This window comes from Ranitomeya variabilis, chromosome 2 (genome assembly GCF_051348905.1).
Source record: "Ranitomeya variabilis isolate aRanVar5 chromosome 2, aRanVar5.hap1, whole genome shotgun sequence".
NCBI lineage: Eukaryota > Metazoa > Chordata > Amphibia > Anura > Dendrobatidae > Ranitomeya > Ranitomeya variabilis.
The window spans coordinates 122,954,580-122,977,877 of NC_135233.1; the positions used below are offsets into that span (position 1 = coordinate 122,954,580).

Below are 23,298 nucleotides of genomic sequence, written 5' to 3' on the forward strand. Positions count from 1 at the left end.
AGTCCGGCCGGTCCAATGGCACCTCCAGGGTTCACTTCACAGGTGGAAATCGGTGCCTTCCTTCTTAGCGCTATGTGTTGTAGTCCTTCCCTGCTATGCTTACGGAAAGTACCCCACAACCGTTGTGTCTGTTTCTTAAGTTCCCTCACAACTCGATTAAATGATGTTCTTCTAATCTTCCGTCCCTTCCTGATGTTACAGTTAGAACGGCACCCGTTTGACGGGTAGGCCTGGAGTTCTTCCGGGACCCTAGAGACGCCCCTCTCCCGCAATTGCCTCCCAAGACTTCATAGGTGATATGTGTTAGACAGCCCGCCTTAAACTGACTGTCCTGCCGCTGTTTAGAGTATTGCTTGAAGCTGATTATTGTAATACTCCCTCGGCGTTCCGGCCACCGGTAGTGCGCCTCAGTAGGATGTTGCTCCAGTCTTACAGCACGACCCCTACTGGTATTCTCCTATTGCTTGATCTCGTTTCTCACTTTAGAGTATTGCTTGAAGCTGATTATTGTAATACTCCCTCGGCGTTCCGGCCACCGGTAGTGCGCCTCAGTAGGATGTTGCTCCGGTCTTACAGCACGACCCCTACTGGTATTCTCCTATTGCTTGATCTCGTTTCTCACTCAGCACAATCTATCTCGCTTCTAGTCCTTTCTTGGGTCCCGCCGCTTCCCGGAGCTGGCGCGGACCCGTTACGTTCTTTTCAATGCCAAGCCTCTGTCAGGATCCCACCCCTGACAGAGACCCTACTGTCTCTTCCTCCACAACACCCTCTGCCACTAGGTGTTGCTTCATCCAATCCAGTCAGCTTTCTGATCTAACTTCCTGCCAGACCCCCAGTTTACCCACTATGGTGGGGAGTGGCCTAATGAATAGCACCCTTAGCTCCCCCCGGAGGCCCAGCTGTGAAATGTATTGGTGTCTGTGATACCTGATCAGATGAACTCCTTCAGTGCCATCGGACGCACCGTAGCTCCCCATAGTGGCGGTGCCACAGTACTGCAACGACCAGGACTCTGGGGCGCTGCACAATCACATTAGGTTTTTTTTCACCCGGAAAGAGTTTAGTTTACTTTTCAATTGAAGTGTACAGATTATGGAAGACATTAAGATCACATGCACATGTTGAAACCAAAACCAGAAGTGGGAAAAATATGCAGTTGTGCACATATTTCTATTGTACTTTTCTTCTGATTGTTCCACTCCTAGTTTGGGCTTACAAATATCGGTGTAAAAAACTCACCAGATACTCAAAGTATGCATGTGGAATAAAGGAAGAAAAAGTTTTCAAATGAGTCTTCATGGTATGATTCTTGTATCTACAATTTAAAAGGGATGTGCAGACTTTTAATATATACTTTATTGGTATTTTGGAAGAATGGGATGCTATTTAATTAATATGTGGGCCGAGTCCACAAGAGTGGAATCTGCTCTTAGTTAGAGCCTCCTCACTTTTGACTAATCAAGTGGGATTCAGAGAAATGGACATCTGTATCCCGTTTCCCACATACAATATACAGGTATTATATGTAGGCTCCATGACTTTGATGCAGGCTTAGAAACATTATCATCTTTATAATTGTTATTATTATTATTTATTATGCTTTATTTATATAGCACTGTCATATTACACAGTGCTTTACATACATTAGCATCGATGTCCCCAATGGGGCTCACAATCTAGATTCCCTATCAGTATGTCTTTGGAGTGTGGGAGGAAACCGGAGAACCCGGAGGAAACCCACGCTAACACGGAGAACATGCAAACTCCTGGCAGATGTTGCCCTTGGTGGGATTTGAACCCAGGATCCCTGCGCTGCAGGGCTGCAGTGCTAACCACTGAGCCACCGTGATGCCCTACTCTAATAGCTATGAATGGAGCACCATCCACAGTTATTAATCTGTTAAATGCTGCTGTCAATCTGACTGCTGCACTTACAGCAAACAGGGACTCTATGTTTTGGTGCACCAATGGGTTGTCATAAACAAATGTATGGAGTGGAGGCTGAGCATGGGCACCAGTGCTCCATTCAGAACAAGGCTATGGAACCCTGTTCTTGAGGTTTCAGTGGCCTGCACTAGCCATCTTTGAGGGTCCCATCAGTTATACCTCCAGTGATCAGTAAGTTTTCCCTTACCCTGTTCCATATAAGTGGAGGTCAACCCAATTTTTTGGTAAATAACCGCTTAATTAGACTTCAGGTTGGATGAAATTGTAATCCTAAGGGAGAATATTGATTATTGCACAAGGTATGTTGCCTTAAAGGGGGTGGATTAGTTACTATGCTGCAAGGTATTTGTGATTATAACCTGAGGAAAAGGTGTGGTTGATTACTACAGGGCGAATATGTTGATTGATTAGTTAAATAATATGGGTATTCACTGCAATGGAGCAATAATATTTTAATTGGAGGGAGGAGGGAAACAATTTATTATTATACTACGGGGGGGATTACTGCTGCAGTGGGGTAATTATGATATGGACAGTGATGCAACTTAAATCACAGTGTCTTTTTACTGTCTAATTAGAAATAAAGTACAGATTGCTTGCTTATTGTTAATGGCTACAAAGTTTTGCAGAAACGGTGTAGTCATTAACAGTAAGGGACCAAATTGTGATTGATTTTTAATGTTACAGCAGAAAGAGGCTGCGAGTTTTATGAAACTTGGAGACGAACCGAGTGCCACATGAGATTTAAGCCTAAATATGGGTCACATCACATATGGGACAGTGCTTTGAGCCAGCCAGACCCTAATTAAATGAATTAGTCTTGAAGGTTTGTGTTTTATCTTGATATGTTTTAATGGCTAGCAAAAATAAAATAAATTATCTACAAAATTATTATTTTGTTTCACTTACTAAGAGCAATCCAATTTTTTTCAACTAACACAGTATAAAAATCTTTTTTTCCTACTACATTTGAAAGAATTGATACTGTTTTGAAGGAAAATGTTGGTCACTTCACATTTTGATTTGATTTAAGTTTCTGTTTTGTTCATCACTTTGCATTTTATTAACTCATTAAAATGTATTAAGATTCATAATTTTTCATTACTTTGCAACATTTTTCCCACAACTGACCATTTGCACAGTACTACATACATGTACACACATACTATTGATATTACTTGTACAGTTGCAAAGGGGACCAAAAGGTAAGTGGGCTCACTTCCAGCTCCAAAGTAGCCAGCAGCTTTGTCACAAACACAAAAGGATAGATTATGATGAGATATTGGACATCAAACTGCCCATAAAATTTTCTTGTACAGGGGCCCTCTTCTGTTTCTGTCTGCCCCTACTCTATCTATCAATCTATCTATCTATCTATCTATCTATCTATCTATCTATCTATCTATCTATCTATCTATTATCTAGTAAGAAAAGCAGGCAGCACTCCAAAAATTCAGGTGAAAAAAGGGGGACTTTATTAGCAACATTTCAGCTGTGAAGGGCTGTTTACCTGAATTTTTTGGAGTGCTGCCTGCTTTTCTTACAAGATATTTATATGACAACGGGATAGTTGTCTGGCAGGCAAGGAAATACCGACATCTGGTGAGAATCCCATGTTAACAGCACTATTAGAAATATATTTACTTACAACATTTGACACGTGTGAAATATTTATTTCACCAGTTTTGTGTATATATATATATATATATATATATATATATATATATATATATATACACAAATACATATTCATGTAAAGCATGATAAACCTTTGTCATTTGACAGACTGACAAGAATGCTGCAGTTGAATCCCCACAGGCAATCCTATTGTATTATAGGAATACTCTCCTCATAAAGCAACTAGGTCAGTAATTTCTAATGAATCTGTGGTCTAGTATAGCAAGCAAACAGAGTATTGTCTTATAAAATATGAATTAAATTTTTAGGCCAATTGTTCTAGCCCTAACAGGTATATACTTATTGAATGACCTTTGTCTTGTCCCATGATTTTAGAATCACACAGACATTATTGCATTATCTTTGTGTTGTTATATATTGCTTTTTCGTTGCTATGAAATAAGGTTTGCTCTCTTTAGAAGTTTGTCCTTCCTCTTTCCTCTTCTCTCTCTGATGCAGCTCTGATGTCAGTTACCCCTCTTCAACGCTCAGCGAACAGCTTTTAAGAGTACGTGATTTTGATACTGAAGACCCTCTTTAGCGTACAAGAGACTGTGTACTAAGCCAAAATGGTGTACCTCTGACTCAATCATTCCTGAAGGCACAGACGTTCCTCTAAGGCAACAGGATACAGATTGGTCACCAGCATCCTGCACTCAAGGTCATTAGAACACGCTGCCAACCCTTCATCCTGATCCTCCTTCATGCACCAGAATGTACCAGGCCCCTGCACCTCACCAAACCCTATGCACAGAGGTGTACATGCAAGCCAATATGCAGACAAGTCATTATGTTCCGGTCAGCCACACAGTTCCAGCTCCTTGTATGGCAGAAACTATGCACATTATACCAGTCACTGCACTGAATGCCTATGCTGCACCATACTTTCCTGTGTTCCTAGGTCAAAACACCACAGACAATATGAATAAAACTGCAAAGCCAGCAACAGTCTTTCGAAAATCAGAGAAAACAAACACATTTGACTTTGCAAGGTACATGATTTGCCGCAAACTTACTAAAACCGGAAAAGTGATCAACCTGAAAACAACAGAGGTTGGAAATGAGCCTTTAGAACCATAATTAGTGACCTCGGCATCACTGCTACTGAAGTGCTAGATCTGCTAATCAAGTAGCTCTAGCCACAATCCACAGAATGAGTCAAGAGACTGTGAGGCAGTGAGGAGGATCATATGCAAGGGTTGATATTGGTTCCCCAGAATGCGGACGGAGTCTTATTAAACCCATTGGAACACCTTGTCTGCACTTCTGAAAGCCTGTGAATCACAAGGGAAAACAAAAGAAAGAGTGGGTTGGGTGCAAGTAGTTGACCCAGTCAGATTTTTAGGAAAACCAGTCAAGGGCTCTTATTTTTAGAGGGATTTTCAGGTTTGGTAGTGGGGCGAATCCTTCTCTCCACTCTGGGTTTTGTATGTGGCTCTATGGCCACGATTCCATTTAAAATCTGTCAGTTTGGCCTTGGGTGTGTCAGTTTGAAGTTTGCAAGCAGGAGAGCAGGAGGCTCTGTGCAACCCAGGCCTGTGTGGAGCTAACACAGAGCCAAGGACTTAAAGGCAGCGGACTCACCCAAGAGACACATGCCGGAGCCATGGCCCACAGCAACGGGTTTTGAACAGGGACTGTATTTGTGGAACCCGGCTGCAATCTGGAGGATATCACTCCTGTATGTGAGTCTGGAAATAAAGACACTGTTTATGTTGAATTTTCTGTGGTCCCTGCCTATCTATCGCACTGCACCAACCCCACTCCACTACAAAACTAAGAACTGTCTATATCTGTAATCCAGTGGTTGGCCTCATGGCTGCTTGGGAGAGACTAGAACGAAGCTATGGTAGTCCTGAAGTCATAGAAAATGCACTGTTCAAGATCAGAATGGCTGTCTCTACATGCTGCACATCTATAGCACCAAGGTTGAAGCAGAGGCCTCATCACTCTGGACGCTCCTCGAGCTGATCATCAGTTATGCAGACTGGTATTCACCAGTCTTATATCATAAAGTGCATCATTAGAGAAGGCATCACATAAAGGACATTACTACTGGACACAGCTTATGGCGGGGGGCATACCGCCATATACTTCCAGCTGTGTTAGGACATGGAACTTTCATCATTGGATTGTTGGGTTGGTGGAAACATTTGCATGTTGTGACTTCCCCAATTGGACTTCGATTATACTACTGTTGTAGACTTCATGCCATCAACCAGGAAACTGTAATTTCAACTCCTATAGTTATTGTTGCATGCTAATGTGTTTTTGTATATTTCAGGTTACAGATCACCTGTGGACATTATCAGATACATCAAAAGGATCGTTATGAAATCTAAAAATTTCAGATGAGGAGTGTTATGTCCCATGATTTGGGAATCATGCAGGCAGTATTGCATTATCTTTGTGTTGTTATGTATTGCTGCTTCGTTGCTATGCAATAAGGTTTGCTCTCTTTAGAAGTTTGTCCTTCCTCTCTCACTGTCACTCTCTGATGTAGGTCTGACGTCAGTAACTCCTCCTTTCTTCTTCATCCTTTGTCCTTATTCACCATCTATCAGCCATCTTAGAAGCTCATGTGTATGCAGTCCTGTTTCTGAAAAGTCTTTCGTACCTGCTGGATGTGTTTATATCTTCAAGAATTCAGCTGGAAAATAAACCTTCTGGAATCTTCATATGTGCCTCCTACAGTTGCATTAAAACTATCTGAGAAGATTACTACGTGTGAGTACAGTTTAAAAGAGACAGCCTAGAAATGATGTCTCACAGCGCCATATGCTTGCAGCTTAGCCATGGACTCAGAATACCTTTGATTACTTTTAGGATAACTACTTTTCATTTAAAGAGTATTATATCTCACTAAACAATCAGTTGCAAGCCTATAATATAACAGGGAAAATTTAACATTCCTTTTGTTTTCATGGTCAGCTCATTAGCTGAAATAGTGCCATTCTTGTTAAAGAGATATTATCACAGCTGAAAGTTTTCCTTGTCCAATGGATAGGGGATAACTTAATGATTACTGGAACTTCAATCGCTGGGACTCTCAATAATCTGGAGAATAGGGATCTGCAGAGGCACGTATAAGTGGAGCTTGACCTACGCTCCATTGTTTATAGGACTGCCAGGAATAGTTGAGCACTGTACTCATCTTTCTCCAGTAGTCCCATAGACAATGAACGGAGCTGACATCAAGCACAATAGGAGTTCAGTGGTCAGACCTTCAGAGATGAGTTAGATTTTACCCACCCTGTAAATAGGGGATAATTTTCAATTGTGGAACTACTGCTTTAATGCTTACAAGGGCAATGGTGAAAATCAATGTTATTTTGTTATCCCTAACAAAATAAATTGATAAAAATTACAAAGATTGATAAATTCAGTTGTGTAATTTTGTATGAAAATATAATGATACTTATGCTTAGTTTAAGGGTATGTTTCCACGGTCAGTATTCGCTGCAGATTGAACGCTGCATACAACCACAGCATCCAATCAGCAGTGGCCAGATGTTACAGCATAATGGATGGGATTTTATGAAATCCCATCTCCACTATGCATGCACGGACGCCTCTTGCATCCCTGCGTAAACGGACATGCGGTGCGTCTTTCTAGACCGCAGCATGTCAATTTATCTTGTGGAGATGCTTAGTCTCCGCAAGATAAATATCACAGTCCAATGTATAGGACGCTGGTGATTCCGCATGGTTCAATGAACACATGCGGAATCACCGTGCGTACAAAAGCCGGCAGCGCTTTGGACGGAGCTGTGTCCAAAGCGCTGTCAATACTGACCGTGGAAACATACCCTAAGGTTAGTTTAAAGTATGTTTAGTTTAGTTATTAATGAAAATAATTTTTTTTAACTATTTTTCCTTTTTTGCAGTGTTACTACCTTTGTCCTAATTAGGAACTATTGATATACTAAATTTACAGAGTGCAATGGTAATTGAAACAAGGTGGTTGTTGGAAAGTTAAAGGAAATGACCACTTTTATAACATGTTTGGTACAACATATTTTATTTTAAAAAATGTATAGATTTCCACCCCCATCACAGTGCTTTTTCTCCACACATTGCTTCATTTTTCATTGATTATGATTAATCATTGTTACCTCTATTTTGGAAGAAAGAGTCTTGCTTAGTGCAAGTTAAGCAAAATTTGTGCAACTTGTGATTTTTTGATTGTCTTCACTGAAATGAATAAGACACAGAGCTGAGTGTGCATGTGTATGGTGGGGTCAATGTGTATGGCCAGTAATATGTATGGCCATAAAGTAAATCAATAAATCAAAGTTGGGAATCGAGAAGTTACCTATACATTTTCTGTTTTCTGTTTGAATATGGTAGAATTGTTGTTTGCAGTCTCTGAAGATGGATTTGGATAGATGAAAAAACTATGATCTTTCCCTTCCTATTGAAGTTTTTGATGCAACTCTTGTTACATTGAGCGACAGCTCAATACAGTACTGCAGTTTGCTAACCACATAGCCTGTTGCAAGATACAATTTCACTCACATGTTTCGCTTGTTAATTGCAATTGTTAAAATTTGGTTATTTAATATACACACTTTTTTTAAATAATTTTTAACTTTATAAATGCACACATTTTACTGTTTTCACTTTCACTACTATTTCTGGTTAGACTAGCTATACTTTTGCAGAACTGTCAGAATGAGTTTGAAATTTTTTGTGTCCTTTTAACCTTTGTGACCCAAGATGTATGAAAGATGTGAACAGGAGCAGTATTGGACACAGATGTAAGTGGAGTTGCAATGGCTCCACTTGCCAACTTAAAAGGTGAAACAAAGGTAAAAACAACAAAGGGTGTATAGCAAATTTACAGAAACATATGAACATTAATAAAATTTAGATAGCCAAAATGTATTTCATGTTAACAACAAAGGATATGTCATCATAGAAGCAATTATCCAATGAGCCAAAAAGTATTTTTGAGCCTTTGCATTTAGAGATTTGTGCACTGTGCTTTTTTTTTTTTTACAAATTGCATAGCTAAAAACAGGATAATACAACATTGGTAATTCACTGTAAAACTACATGTGAATTTTCTGTATGGTTTTCAGCCATGCCAGCACAATCAGATATTTATATGGACAGCTTAAAAAAATACCATCAATGCACCAGAGCATACTCAATGTGAAACTTCTCAATCACTTGTATTCTCTAAATTTTCCTAATGCTAATAAAACAAGTATTTAGCCATTTTTCATTTACACTTAAGTGCATAAAGCACAGACATTTTTCATAGATTATTTAGAAAAATCTAGAGACGTGTAGGGGTGATATTACTATATTTTACATAAGAAAAATGTTTAACTCTCCTCCACCTTCAAGGACCTGTAAATCAGTAGCATAAATCCCATCCCTATACTGGAAGGTTAACATCGAATGGGGATATAACTGGTTACCTTTAAGTAATGGCTTAATTTGTGCCTCACTAAATTTGAACTAAACTAAACTAATGAAAAATAATGATTCACTATATACATTTTTTTTTTTTTTTTTAAAGTTAGAAGATATAATGAAGGAAATCTCTGTATAAAGAAAGGATGCCAGTAAATAGTTTCCTTCCAGCACAAACTAGATATGATGCACTCTTCAAAGAAATTCCTTCTTAAAACTATTGTGTTAGTGTACACAGCCATACTTTCATTTATGATTTGATGAAGGTCACCTTGCATTGATTTTACTAGATCTAATTTTCTAATTTACAAATCATGTAATAAAAATGTTTTCATGAGTCCTAAAAATACCTCTTCCTTTCTCCATGAAAGAAAAAAGACATGAAATGGAATGTTTATAAGCCTGTTTTATGTGGACACACTACATTCTGTTCGAGCTGCGTTGCCTTGTGGTTTTTATTAAAATGTATAGCATTCCTGGATGATTTGAAAAAAAAGGTTGGCTCCAAGACGAAAATTCATTCTTTCTCGTAAAACTGTGTTTACTTTGCTTGTTGATAAGGTAAACACATCATTACCAAGTCAATAATCTGTAACCATTTATACTAAGCAAATAGTGCTCCCCTTAGCAATTAAAATGCATTTGGTTTGTGTGTAAAATATATATGGCCCAATAAACCATTGTAGATCTTTAAGTGAATCCAAATGCAGCTCGAGGAATTTGCTGAACACCACACAATGCTATGTGAAAGAAAGAAAGGCAGTACAGTCCATGTTCTATATGTCTACAACTGAAGGTTACTAGACAGCACAGGGAAAACTGAACCTACAATAGTAATCACATGTATTAGAAGCCTTATTTATTTAAGGAAGCAGGAAAATGCCAGGAATTCCACATTTGTGTTGTATAATGGAGATGCCAGATTGTGTCTTGTACAATTTTATTGTTTATTTCAGTAGAGTGAATTGAGGCTGACATTTTATAATGACAAGGTCTGGATCAAATTCCGCATGATTTGTCTGCATTTTTTTGTTCTTTGTTAACATTTGCAAAAAATGAATGGAATTTATTTAGAATGTTGAGTGAAATCAGTGTGGAATATAAGAAGTACTTATGGTATATGCTTTGGTAAATCATAAGGTTTTGTAAATCTTATTAACTTTGCTAAGCATAGGTTGTTTTTTAAATGGAAACTGCCAGTTGATTCATTCTGCCGGAACCACAGGCATCATGAATCAGAGACCGGCTCCTGTATTCTAAACATCTGTTTTTTTCTGAAATACTGCAGTATTTCAGAGAAAAACACAGTTGAGAGTGCAGCTGACAGCAACGTAACGTGTCTTTGTGTCTTTAGAGTGTGAGAGGAAGCCAGAGTACCTAGAAGATATCCAGGCAAACAATTGAAGAACAGAAAGACTCCTTGGAGATGTTGTACTTAGTGGGATTTGAACCTAGGATCTTAGTGCTGCAAGGTTTCAGTACTAACCACTGAGCCACCATGCTAGATTGATAGATCTCACCCTGAACACACAATTGGGGCTTGTCCACACAACTGTAAAAATTGGACAAGTGATATCCATCGTTTTGACAGAAAGCACTAGTCTCCATGTTATTCTATGGGGCTATGCATGTATTCTTGTACCGTGGATCTAACAGCGTGGCAACCTAGTAGTCAGCACTATTTCTAATAATAACAATACGGGCATCATGTTGCAGAAGGCGCTCATGTGTCGGGCACTTCCATGAGGTCCGAATCCATGGTGTATGGTGGCGGGGTAACAACTCAAGCTTGCTTACTCCGTCCCCTCCCACCAACCACAGACAATAGAGAGGGGATCATTATCCTCTTCATCTCCTGACTGTTGAATTCCCATCACCTTTTCCTACTTGCCCTCCTCCATTTGTTCCTTGGCTCCTGCACCTTCACTAATAAAAATGCGGAATTGCGGGGATTCCGCACACCTAGGAGTGCATTGATCTGCTTACTTCCCGCACGGGGCTATGCCCACCATGCGGGAAGTAAGCAGATTATGTGCGGTTGGTACCCAGGGTGGAGGAGAGGAGACTCTCCTCCACGGACTGGGCACCATATAATTGGTAAAAAAAAAGAATTAAAATAAAAAATAGTGATATACTCACCCTCTGATGGCCCCCGAAGTGTTCCCGCCTCTCTGGTGCATGCTCTCTCTTCCGTTCCTATAGATGGTGTGGTTCAGGACCTGTGATGATGTCGCTGTCTTGTGATTGGTCGCGTGACCGCTCATGTGACTCACGCGACCAATCACAAGCCGCGACGTCATCGAAGGTCCTGAACCACACCGGCATCTATAGGAACGGACGCAGCTGAGGAGATTGGCTGTCTGCAGAGGGTGAGTATAACCATTTTTGTATTTTTTGTATTATTTTTAAACATTCTATCTTTTACTATAGATGCTGCATAAGCAGCATCTATAGTAAAAAGTCGGTCACACTTGTCAAACACTATGTTTGACAAGTGTGACCAACTTGTCAGTCAGTTTTCCAAGCGATGCTACAGATCGCTTGGAAAACTTTAGCATTCTGCAAGCTAAATACGCTTGCAGAATGCTAAAAAAACCGCAAAAAAACGGAAAAAAAACGCAAAAAAAAAATGCGGATTTCTTGCAGAAAATTTCCGGTTTTCTTCAGGATTTTTTTGCGGAAAAAAATGCAACATTTGCACAAAAAATGCGGAATACCCTGTAAATAATAGGAGGCATATGTAAGCGTTTTTTTCGCGTTTTTATATCGAAAAAACATGGAAAAAATGCAAAAAATGAACGTGTGCACATGGCCTAACAGTTGGTCTGGTACAATGAGCACCCCTTGATCATGGTAATCCACCCTCCCATGGCACCCATCTGTGCTACGACATTCAAGAACTTTGAGATATTGTTATCCCTTCCGCATCCTCCTCTGCTTTCTCCTCTTCCTCTGGGACCACCACCTCCTCCCTCAGACTACTCAAAGTGTGCTTCAGCATGTAGATGACTGGAATAGTGATGCAGATGAAGGCATCATCAGTGTTAACCACTTTAGTAGCCATTTTGAAATTGTGCAGAAGATGCACAGATCCTTATCTGTGCCCACTCCGCAAGCATAATTTGCTCCACGTCTGTACTGCATTGGCCCAGGCTATGCAAAATGATGTACTGCACCATGACTCATCGCTGCTGATATTTTTGTTGCATCTTGTGCAGAGTGGAATTCCACTGTGGTGGCACATCACATATCAACTGATTAACCGGTAAGCCAAAAGACAAAAGACCTCTGTGGAGATGCAAGTCAATTACTCGCGCGGTGCGAACGGTGCATGTGAGCACACAGTGACCATGCTTTCTGCAGCAGCGCATCCAGGCCGGGATAGTGGCAGAGAAATTGCTGCCCACCAGGCTGAGGACATGAGCCATGCAAGGCACGTGTGTGAAGTTGCTCCGCGTAGGGCAGCCACCAGGTTTTCACTATTATGACACACGGCCTTCCCTGGCTCCAGGTTCAGTGGAGACAGTCATTGCTCAAACTCGGCCTGGATTGCTATCCACAACTCTTGAGCTGTGTGATTGCAATCTCCAAGGAATATTACTTTAAACACTGCCTGATTGTGGTGAACTCTGGCGGCACAGTACAGAGGTTTGGGGGGATTTTCTCTGTACTGTTGGAATGCGCTTTTCATTAAGGGAGAGGTGGAGGGAGCAGGTAGATGCTCTAGAGGAAGTGTTCGATACAGAGGTTTGTCCCACAAGCCTTAGGGAATTGAAGATTTGTGAAGCAGCACCTTCCCCATCTGCCTCAGCAGCCCCCAGTCACCTAGTGCCCAGTCATCGAGATGTAACGCCCCTGGCCATGCTTGCTCATCCAGGTTTCAGTGGATATATGCACCTTGCCAGACAGAGATTGTTTCAAGTAAAGCGTGATATTATCTGTGAAATGCTGATGTAGTGCAGGGACAGGTTTTTTAGAGAAGTAATGGCAACTGGGCAACATGTGCTGGGGGACTGCAAAGATCATCAGCTTTCGGAAACCGTCTGTATCCACAAGGCAGAAAGACTGCATTTCCGTGGCCAACAGATTGGAGTGGCTATGCAATAATCACAGAGATCACAGGCTGTGAGTCTATATCCAACAGGCAGAAAGGCAGCATTTCTGTGGCCAACAGATTAAAGATGGTGAAGTTCATATTTCTGTCCAGCCGCTTCACAGATGCCTCCATCTTGTGCCAGTCATTACACTGGCTAGTGGCTACCCATTCGCTACAGGGTCCAGTTTAAACTCAACTCTCTCACCCACAAAGCTCTCCACAGTTCTGCACTGCCTTACATCTCCTCTCTCATCTCTGTCTATCACCCCACACGTGCCCTTTGTTCTACAAATGACCTAAGACTAATGGAACACTCCCAGACGCAGGGCTGCGGGGTACTCGGTACCGGGCTTCTCTGTCTCAGCTCTGGGGTTGTCACGGTGGCTAGACCCGGTCCGTGACCCTGCTAAGGGGCATCCAATGAAAGTTGTAAGTGGTGGTGCGTGGTGCAGGTCGCAATGAATAACGAGGACACAGGGTTGAAGTCTATTTACCTCTTTACTGAAGGCTTCAGGATCCTCAATCCAGAGTACGGTTAACAGGGCTGTAAGAGACCGGCCGGTCCGATGGCACATCCAGAGTTCCCTTTGCAGGTCGAAATCGGTGCCTACCAACTAGCGCTTGTGTGTTGTAGTACTTCCCTGCTGAGCACCACGGGATAGTCCTCACAACTGTTGTGTCTGTTTCTGATGTTCTCTCACAACTGATTCTGATGTTCTTCTCCGTCCTCCAGATGATATGGATAGGACGCACCCGTATGACGGGAAGGCCTGGAGTTCTTCCGGGACCCTAGCATCGCCCCTCTCCCACAGTTGCCCCCTATGTCTTCTTAGGTGATTTTGGTGAGACAGCCAACCTAAAATCAATTGTCCTGCCTCTGTTTGAAGTATTGCGACCAGGTCTCTGGGGCACTGCACTAACATCCCCCGTAATCCGAACCTCGCACCTCTGTCTCCAAGACTTCTCTCGTGCTGCACCAGCTCTCTGGAATGCACTTCCCCAAACAATCAGACTGATACCTATCCCTGACCTTTTCAAGTGTGCTTTGAAAACCCATCTCTTCAAACAAGCCTACCGCATCAACTACTCAGTAAACTAACTTTGCCCTGCTCCCTCCTTCCAAATATTATTCTGAATCTGCACCCTACTATTCATTTGTCTCCACACCCTCCATGCACACGATAACTGCACTTGATACTTGACTATTGCACTTAAACACACGAGCTGATGACCGGATCATGCAGCTTTATATGAAAATCCCAATTTATTATAATTGCCAGACCTGAAATAACAAACACTTTTTACCTAATGTCCCCCCCCCCATTTCCTTGTAGATTGTAAGGCTGCGAGCAGGGACCTCACTCCTAATATCACTGTTTAAATTGTCTTAACTTGTATTGAATTTATTGTTTGTACATGTCCCCGCTTAATCGTAAAGTGCTGCAGAATATGTTGGTGCTACATAAATAGAAATTATTATTATAATTATTATAAGTTCAAACTTTTAGCTTTGGCAGGTGTGGGAGAAATTTTTTTTTTACATGACCACAACTGGGGGACTGTGAGGCAAACTGCTGGACTGTGAATGAGGTGGAGATGTTATGGTGGATTGAGAAAGCAGGCATGTCCACTTACATAACAGCTGATGGGCTCTCACTCACCCTGACTGTAGCGGGTAAACAAGTGCAGGTTCTCCGGCTGGAGACCTGTGTGAGAACACTTGCCACGGTGATGCAGGAGGAAGAAATTACAGATGCAGTTGATGGGGCAGCAGGGGGTTGGCAAGGCCCACTAATCCACACTTTAGCACAATGAGATTCCAAGACTAACGCATGTTGATTGCGCATGTGCCGGTTCATGTATGTAGTAGTCAAATTATTGCAATTTTTGGCTCTACTGAGTCATTATTTACAAAGTTGGCAGATAACATGAGTTGGGTCTCAAAAAAGGCCTAGGTAGGCAACCCTTGCCGCCCTTGCAAACTGCAGACACGTGAATGCTGCTGGCCACAGCCAGAGTTGTGGCTGAGGATGCAGTGCTTGTCATGGTTGCATCACTCTGTGTCTGTGTGGGAAGCCACAATGTAATCTCCTTATCTTCCTCCTCCTCCACCTTCTCTACTGAGCTACTCAGCTGCATGCCTCTGAGTTCACTCTAAGGGCTCATTTCCACTTGCGAGAATAACAGACGAGTGCAATCCGACAAAAAATCGGATTGCACTCGGACCAATGTTTTTCAATAGGTGACATCTCATTTGCGATTTTTTTCTCAGCCAAAATCGGACTGAGAAAAAAATCACAGCATGCTGCGATTTGCTGCGAGTCTCGGACGAGAATCGCCAATGCAAATCAATGGGTGCGAGAGAAAAAAACGGACGGAATACGGACCATCCGTTTTCCGTTCATTTTTTACAGATACCTTACCATTCTGTGGCATAGAACACTGTAAATGGTCCTGTAAATGATTGTCAAAAAATAGTTGCAGAGAAAAAAACGGATTGTATATGGATGTCATACGGATGTAAAATGGATGGTGCGATTAAAAATTGCTTTGCACTCGCATGACAATCGCAAGACGATCGCATACTTTGCATCCTATTTTTTCGGGCCAGATTACGGACCTTTTTGATCTCGCAAGTGGAAATGAGCCCTAACTGGGATCTACAATCTCTTCACTCTGAGATTCACACTCCTCCTCTTCCTGACCGCAGAGTACAGTCCTTGTGCGCCTCAAGTATCTGAGTCTCATCAGGAGTTAATGTCTGGTGGTGAGAGTCTGGATTCTGCTCGGATCCTACTTTGTCCGGCCTCAGATCCAACTGAAAAAATTTTGGGCATCGGTGCAGATGCTTTCCTCCTCTTGAGTCTGAGAATCTTTGGAGTAGACCTCTGATGCCCATGGAATAGATTGTGTGAACTGCTCTGCAAACTTGCCCATCTGTGGTTCCCCACAGTCAGTTGGGTGGTTGGAGAGTTGTGATGCTGGGGGAAACAAAAGTAATTGGAGTGCTACCTCTGAGAGCTGTACTGTGTGTGATGTTAAGGTGGAGGAAGAGGAGAAGAGACAACTTGATGCAGTGCTTGCCATCCACTGGAGCACATGTTCTTCCTGGCCCTCATCAACAAGGCATACCGCTGTGCAGCTGCCAAAGAAAGGGAGTCGAGTAGCCCGTCCAGTAGCAGAAGTATTCAGTTGTCTTTGGATAGGAAGAGCCGGTGTTTGTTCAGTAGAGCTTTTAATAATATTGCCACCTAGCCCACATACACCTTGAACATCAAGCCTATTCCATCTTAATCCTTGACCACACTTTTTCCCACACGTTGGATTTACCCTTCCCCTATTTTAACCAGCTGTTTCACAACCCTAGGCCCAGACCTGTCATTTACCTGTCATTAAATTAACAATCATTATTTATTGGCGGAGATAGTGTGGCTGCAACACAGAATTAGCACAAGATTTATATGCAGAAATGTGGACTGGTAGCTGGACCACACAATTAGCACAAAGGATTTATATGCTTAAATGTGGAGAGGTGGCGGGATCACAAAATTAGCACTTAAGATTTATTTGCTGGAAGGTTGATTTGACATAGGATCCTATCTATGTGAACCAGCTAAAAATAAACCGCCTAGCTAATTATCTGACTACGTGCAGCAGCATCAGCCTTACTATGCTGCTAGTGACAAAATGGTGCCAAAGCCACATGTCCCTTTTTTATATGGAGAGAGAAATGTGCTGGAATCTCCACAAATTAGTTAATAAAAAAATAAATAACAGACCGTCGCTCTGCTGACCTCTCCCCCCTCATGAAACCCCCCCCCCCCCCCCGCTCATCATACAGCAACACTATCCTAGCCAAAGTCCTAACAAAAGCATTAGTGGAAACTCAATCATTTACCAAACTTTGGCCGAATTCTGCAGATTTTGAGGAAAATGCTCGGGAGTCTAAACACAAATCTGAATGTGTAACATTCGTGCCAAATTTGAGACTGGCGAACGCTTTCCGAACAAGGTCACTAATTTCTATTTGTGAGCAGCAGAGGACAGTAGTTGAATATCAGCTGAAACATGCCAGTCGGTATTCCGGTCAGTCTCTGCACATAAGTGCTGATGAGTGGGCATGGCTGTCTGACATCTGTGAGATTCTATAAAACTTTGAGGACTCGACCAAGATGGTGAGTGGTGATGACACCATAATCATCATAACCATCCCGCTTCTCTATCTACTGAAACACTCACTGTCCAAAATTAAAGGGAACCTGTCTCCCCGTTTTTTCAGTATGAGATAAAAATACAGTTAAATAGGGCCTGAGCTGTGCTTTACAATAGTGTATTTTTTGTCCCCTGGTTCCCCACCTATGCTGCCGAAATACCTTACCAAAGTTGCCATTTTCGCCTGTCAATCACGCTGGTCTGGTCAAAAGGGCGTGGCGTGGCTGTTTCTCCCCCACCTCTTGCTTATCTTCCCGGCATTGACGTAGTGTTTTGCGCATGTGCAACTGCCGAATGCACTGCGCAGCGGCAGACAAAGAGCACGATCTGCATTATTCACCGGCTTTTCCGTGGCGGCAGCCATCTTCCTGAGGCCGCGCGTGTGCAGATGGAGTGCCCTGCTGCCCGGGGCTTCAGGAAAATGGCCGCGGGATGCCGCACATGCGCAGATGGAGATCGCGGCGGCAATTTTCCTGAAGCAGAGATGCGAACTCGGCTACAGGAAAATGGCCACCGCGATCTTCATCTGCGCATGCGTGGCATCCCGTGGCCATTTTTCTGAAGCCCCGGGAAGCAGAGCACTCCATCTGCGCATGCGCGGCCTCAGGAAGATGGCTGCCACCACAGAAAAGCCGGAGAATAGCGCAGATCGCGCTCTTTGTCTGCCGCTGCGCAGTGCATTTGGCAGTTGCGCATGCGCAAAACACTACGCCAACGCTGGGAAGATAAGCAAGAGGTGGGGGAGAAACAGCCATTTCACCACGCCCTTTTGACCCGACCAGCGTGATTGACAGGCGAAAACGGCGACTTTGGTAAGGTATTTCGGCAGCATAGGTGGGGAATCAGGGTACAAAAAATACACTATTGTAAAGCACAGCTCAGGCCCTATTTAACGGTATTTTTATCTCATACTGAAAAAACTGGGTGACAGGTTCCCTTTAAATAGGAGGTTTTGCAGGTGAAGCAAGCTGAGATGGAGCAAGAAACTATACACTTTGCTCTACCAAAAAGCTCTATCATGGTCTCATCTGTCCACAAGATGCCTGCTGACCCACTAAAAATAGTGGGCACGGCCTGATGGCCCTCTATAAATTGTGAGGGCCGACTGCTGGCCCTCTAACAATAGTAAGGGCTGCCTGATAGCCATCTACAAATAGTGAGGGCCGCCTTATAGCTCTGAAAAAAAAAATTGTGACTTTCAGAGTTCTTTCTTCATTAATTAAACAGGATGGGTCTGATCATATCTCACAAACCACATGGCCAGATAAGGCAGTAAAATGCTAAAATTACATTTCCTGGTGAATGTTTTTTTTTTTCACCATTGAAAGCAATGCAAATGTGAAAAAATGCAGCAAAAACAATATGTGTAAGCATAGCCCAAGGTGTGGAGGAGCATTTTTCTTCTTATTTATTTTGCCTTATATATAATCCATTATCAAGGAAATATGCAAATTGTCTCTTCAGAGAGGAAGAGGACTAGAACTCTAGTGCCACCTATTGGAAGTAGCAATCTTAACAGTCAATGTCGACCCTTTAACGAGCCTTGTCACATGACTTAGGATAAAAGCTAAACCAGAATCTCAATTTGCAGACACTGTGTTTCGAGGTACTGCCCCTCGTCAGTGCAAAGTGGAGATCTGGTTTGGTTGAGTGAGAGGTGTCTGACTGGGATCCAAGAAGTATCATTTCTCCTTGCGGAGAGTTACATGTTAAGCATGTCCAGATGCCAGAGGAGCATTGTGGCTTTAAGTCTCCTCATCTCGACATGCTTAACATGTCACTCTCCACAAGGAGAAACAATACTTCTTGGATTATCAAGGAAAGAATGTTTCAGTAAAATCCATTTAATCTTCGATTTTGTATGTTTTATTATCAGTCCTTAAAAGTGGCGTAAAATTCTGACACATTGTTCCCAGCAGCGACCTGGGAATCCGAGGTGCTTCCAGGGGTATTCCCATGCTGTTTCCATGCCATTTCAGCACGGTTTTCATTGATTTGAGCAATTTTTAGACCCCTCCAGAGCCAGGGGGGAGGGGGGTACCGCAAAAATGCTTTAATTTCCCACTGACTTCCATTATATGCGTTACTCGGGTCGAGCACCTAAGCATTTTAGTGCTCGCTCATCACTAGTTCCTTTTAAATCCATTTGTCATATGTGACTGTGACAACATTTCTTGCTGTGCTTTCAAGTCACATCAAACTTAGGGCAAAAGCAACCTGAGTGGCTATATTGCTTGATGAAAAGTATTGGATCATGCAGTGGTTAGATGCAAGTTCCACAAAGGCTTTCTGCTGAGGATCATCAGATTGCAGAACATACAAGAGAACTAAATAGATGCATGCAGAATACTCAGCTAATATAACCTGCAAATTGCAGGACATTTATATTTACTGTTACCTGTTTACATTGTTATGTTATATACCTCTATATGATATTGCAATGGTCACCATTATGTCAGCTTTTTGAAGGTCTGAAGGTCTGGTGCAGCACGGTGCCTGTTTTTGGCACCAGGGAAATATCACAGTTGACTACGTGGGACTAAAAGTCTGATTTAAAAGAGCTGGAACAGGAAACTGTGGTACTATTGATAGATGTTTGCAGTGGCGTAGGAAGGTGGGTGCGGGGGGGCGGTCCGCCCCGGGCGGCACAATGTCAGCGGGCAGCACAATGTCATCGGGCCGCGGCCGGTGCTGCGGCGGTTTCCTATTGACGTGCGGGCGCGCGCCCGCACGTCAATAGTTAACAACAGCCGCCAGCCAATTGGAGGCTGGCAGCTGAAGTCGGCCGCAGGCGCAGCAGCGCACACGTCACCGGCATCTGACGTCACTGTCAGTCGCCAGCGAGTCCACGCTGCTGGAGGGAGCTCGCCGCTGGAGCGCCGGTCAGGTGAGGAGAACTCGTTTTTTTGGGGGTTTTTTTTGCGAACGGCAATCCGGGGGGCCCGGGGCAATATGCTGGACACACTGGGGCAGATTGCTGGACACACTGGGGCAATGCTGGAGGACACACTGGGGCAGATGATTGCTGGAGACACTGGGGGGAATGCTGGAGACACTGGGGGCAATGCTGGAGACACTGGGGCAGATTGCTGGACACACTGGGGGCAATGCTGGAGGACACACTGGGGCAAATGATTGCTGGAGACACTGGGGCAGATTGCTGGAGACACTGTGGCAATGTTGGGGACACTGGGGCAGATGATTGCTGGAGACACTGGGGGGAATGCTGGAGACACTGGGGCAATGCTGGAGACACTGGGGCAGATTGCTGGACACACTGGGGGCAATGCTGGAGGACACACTGGGGCAAATGATTGCTGGAGACACTGGGGCAGATTGCTGGAGACACTGGGGCAATGTTGGGGACACTGGGGCAGATTGCTGGAGACACTGGGGGCAATGCTGGAGACACTGGGGCAGATTGCTGGACACACTGGGGCAATGCTGGAGGACACACTGGGGCAGATGATTGCTGGAGACACTGGGGGGAATGCTGGAGACACTGGGGGCAATGCTGGAGACACTGGGGCAGATTGCTGGACACACTGGGGGCAATGCTGGAGGACACACTGGGGCAAATGATTGCTGGAGACACTGGGGCAGATTGCTGGAGACACTGTGGCAATGTTGGGGACACTGGGGCAGATGATTGCTGGAGACACTGGGGGGAATGCTGGAGACACTGGGGCAATGCTGGAGACACTGGGGCAGATTGCTGGACACACTGGGGGCAATGCTGGAGGACACACTGGGGCAAATGATTGCTGGAGACACTGGGGCAGATTGCTGGAGACACTGGGGCAATGTTGGGGACACTGGGGCAGATTGCTGGAGACACTGGGGGCAATGCTGGAGACACTGGGGCAGATTGCTGGACACACTGGGGCAATGCTGGAGGACACACTGGGGCAGATGATTGCTGGAGACACTGGGGGGAATGCTGGAGACACTGGGGGCAATGCTGGAGACACTGGGGCAGATTGCTGGACACACTGGGGGCAATGCTGGAGGACACACTGGGGCAAATGATTGCTGGAGACACTGGGGCAGATTGCTGGAGACACTGTGGCAATGTTGGGGACACTGGGGCAGATGATTGCTGGAGACACTGGGGGGAATGCTGGAGACACTGGGGCAATGCTGGAGACACTGGGGCAGATTGCTGGACACACTGGGGGCAATGCTGGAGGACACACTGGGGCAAATGATTGCTGGAGACACTGGGGCAGATTGCTGGAGACACTGGGGCAATGTTGGGGACACTGGGGCAGATTGCTGGAGACACTGGGGGCAATGCTGGAGACACTGGGGCAATGCTGGAGACACTGGGGCAATGCTGGAGACACTGGGGCAGAGCTGGAAACACTGGGGCAATGCTGGAGACACTGGGGCAGATTGCTGGACACACTGGGGGCAATGCTGAAGGACACACTGGGGCAGATGATTGCTGGACACACTCGGGCAATGCTGGAGACACTGGGGCAATGCTCGAGACACTGGGGCAGATTGCTAGACACTGGGGGCAATGCTGGAGACACTGAGGCAATGCTGGAGACACTGGGGCAATGCTGGAGACACTGGGGCAGATTGCTGGAGACACTGGGGCAATGCTGGAGACACTGGGGCAGATTGCTGGACACACTGGGGGCAATGCTGGAGACACTGGGGCAATGCTGGAGACACTGGGGCAGATTGCTAGACACTGGGGGCAATGCTGGAGACACTGAGGCAATGCTGAAGACACTGGGGCAATGCTGGAGACACTGGGGCAGATTGCTGGAGACACTGGGGCAATGCTGGAGACACTGGGGCAGATTGCTGGACACACTGGGGGCAATGCTGGAGGACACACTGGGGCAATGCTGGAGACACTGGGGCAATGCTGGAGACACTGGGGCAATGCTGGAGACACTGGGGCAGATTGCTAGACACTGGGCGCAATGCTGGAGACACTGGGGCAATGCTGGAGACACTGGGGCAGATTGCTAGACACTGGGGGCAATGCTGGAGACACTGGGGCAGATTGCTGGACACACTGGGGGCAATGCTGGAGGACACCCTGGGGCAGATTGCTGGACACACTGTCTGGGGGAAATGCTGGACACTCTGGGGCAATATGCTGGACATACTGTTGTTGAACACACTGTCTGGGGGCAATGCTGGACATAGGGGCTAATTAAGGGATATTATTACTGCAGTGATGTATTTATTTTATTTTTTGAGGACATTGTTTTAAATGGGGGGGTGGTCCTGTTACTGTGTAGAGTGACACTATATCGCCTTTTTTTCTTCATGTGGTGTAATGTAGAACTTGTGAAAAATTAAGTAATGTGTTCTGCAAGCGGAGCTCGAGATAACTGTGTTATTTCCTGCAGAAACGAGTCCTGGCTGGAAGAAATGATGGCGGTCTGTGCTGGATGAAAGATGGAGGACTTCACCTAGAGACGTCACTGGTGAGTCAGTGTTACCTATACACTGACACTATACACTGTATACTATACACAGAGGTCCTGTGTATAATGTCACCAGTGATCACTGTATTACCTATATACTATATACAAAGGTCATGTGTAACATGTCACCAGTGATCGCTGTATTACCTCTACACAGACACTGCATACTAAGTACAGATCTCCTGTGAATACTGGCACATATGGTGATAGTATTGTGTTGTTTTTTTTATTACCGATCAGTATTGTAGTATTCAGTCACTATGTGGTGGTAATATGTGGTCGGGAAATGGTGTTGTGGTATTTGACCCTTGTATGTGCTATTTGGTCACCAAGTGGTGGTAATATGTGGTCTTGATATGGTGCAGTGGTACTTGTTCCTTGTATGTGATATTATTCGATCACTGTGGTTGTAATTTGTGGTCTGGTCATGGCGCGGTGGTATTTGTTCCTTGTATGTGATATTGGTCAAAATATACCTAAATTGTA

At 44.1% G+C, this 23,298-nt stretch overlaps 1 long non-coding RNA gene across 3 annotated transcripts in view; it reads left to right on the forward strand.

Annotated features, from left to right (window-relative positions):
- Nucleotides 1-6,190: 6,190 nt before the first annotated feature.
- The window catches only part of LOC143804639 (uncharacterized), a 254,962-nt gene continuing 237,854 nt past the window's right edge, over nt 6,191-23,298 (forward strand). For all 3 annotated transcript variants that reach the window (XR_013221070.1, XR_013221071.1, XR_013221069.1), the window contains exon 1: nt 6,191-6,354. This is a non-coding gene — a long non-coding RNA (uncharacterized LOC143804639). The remainder of the gene's footprint in view (nt 6,355-23,298) is intronic.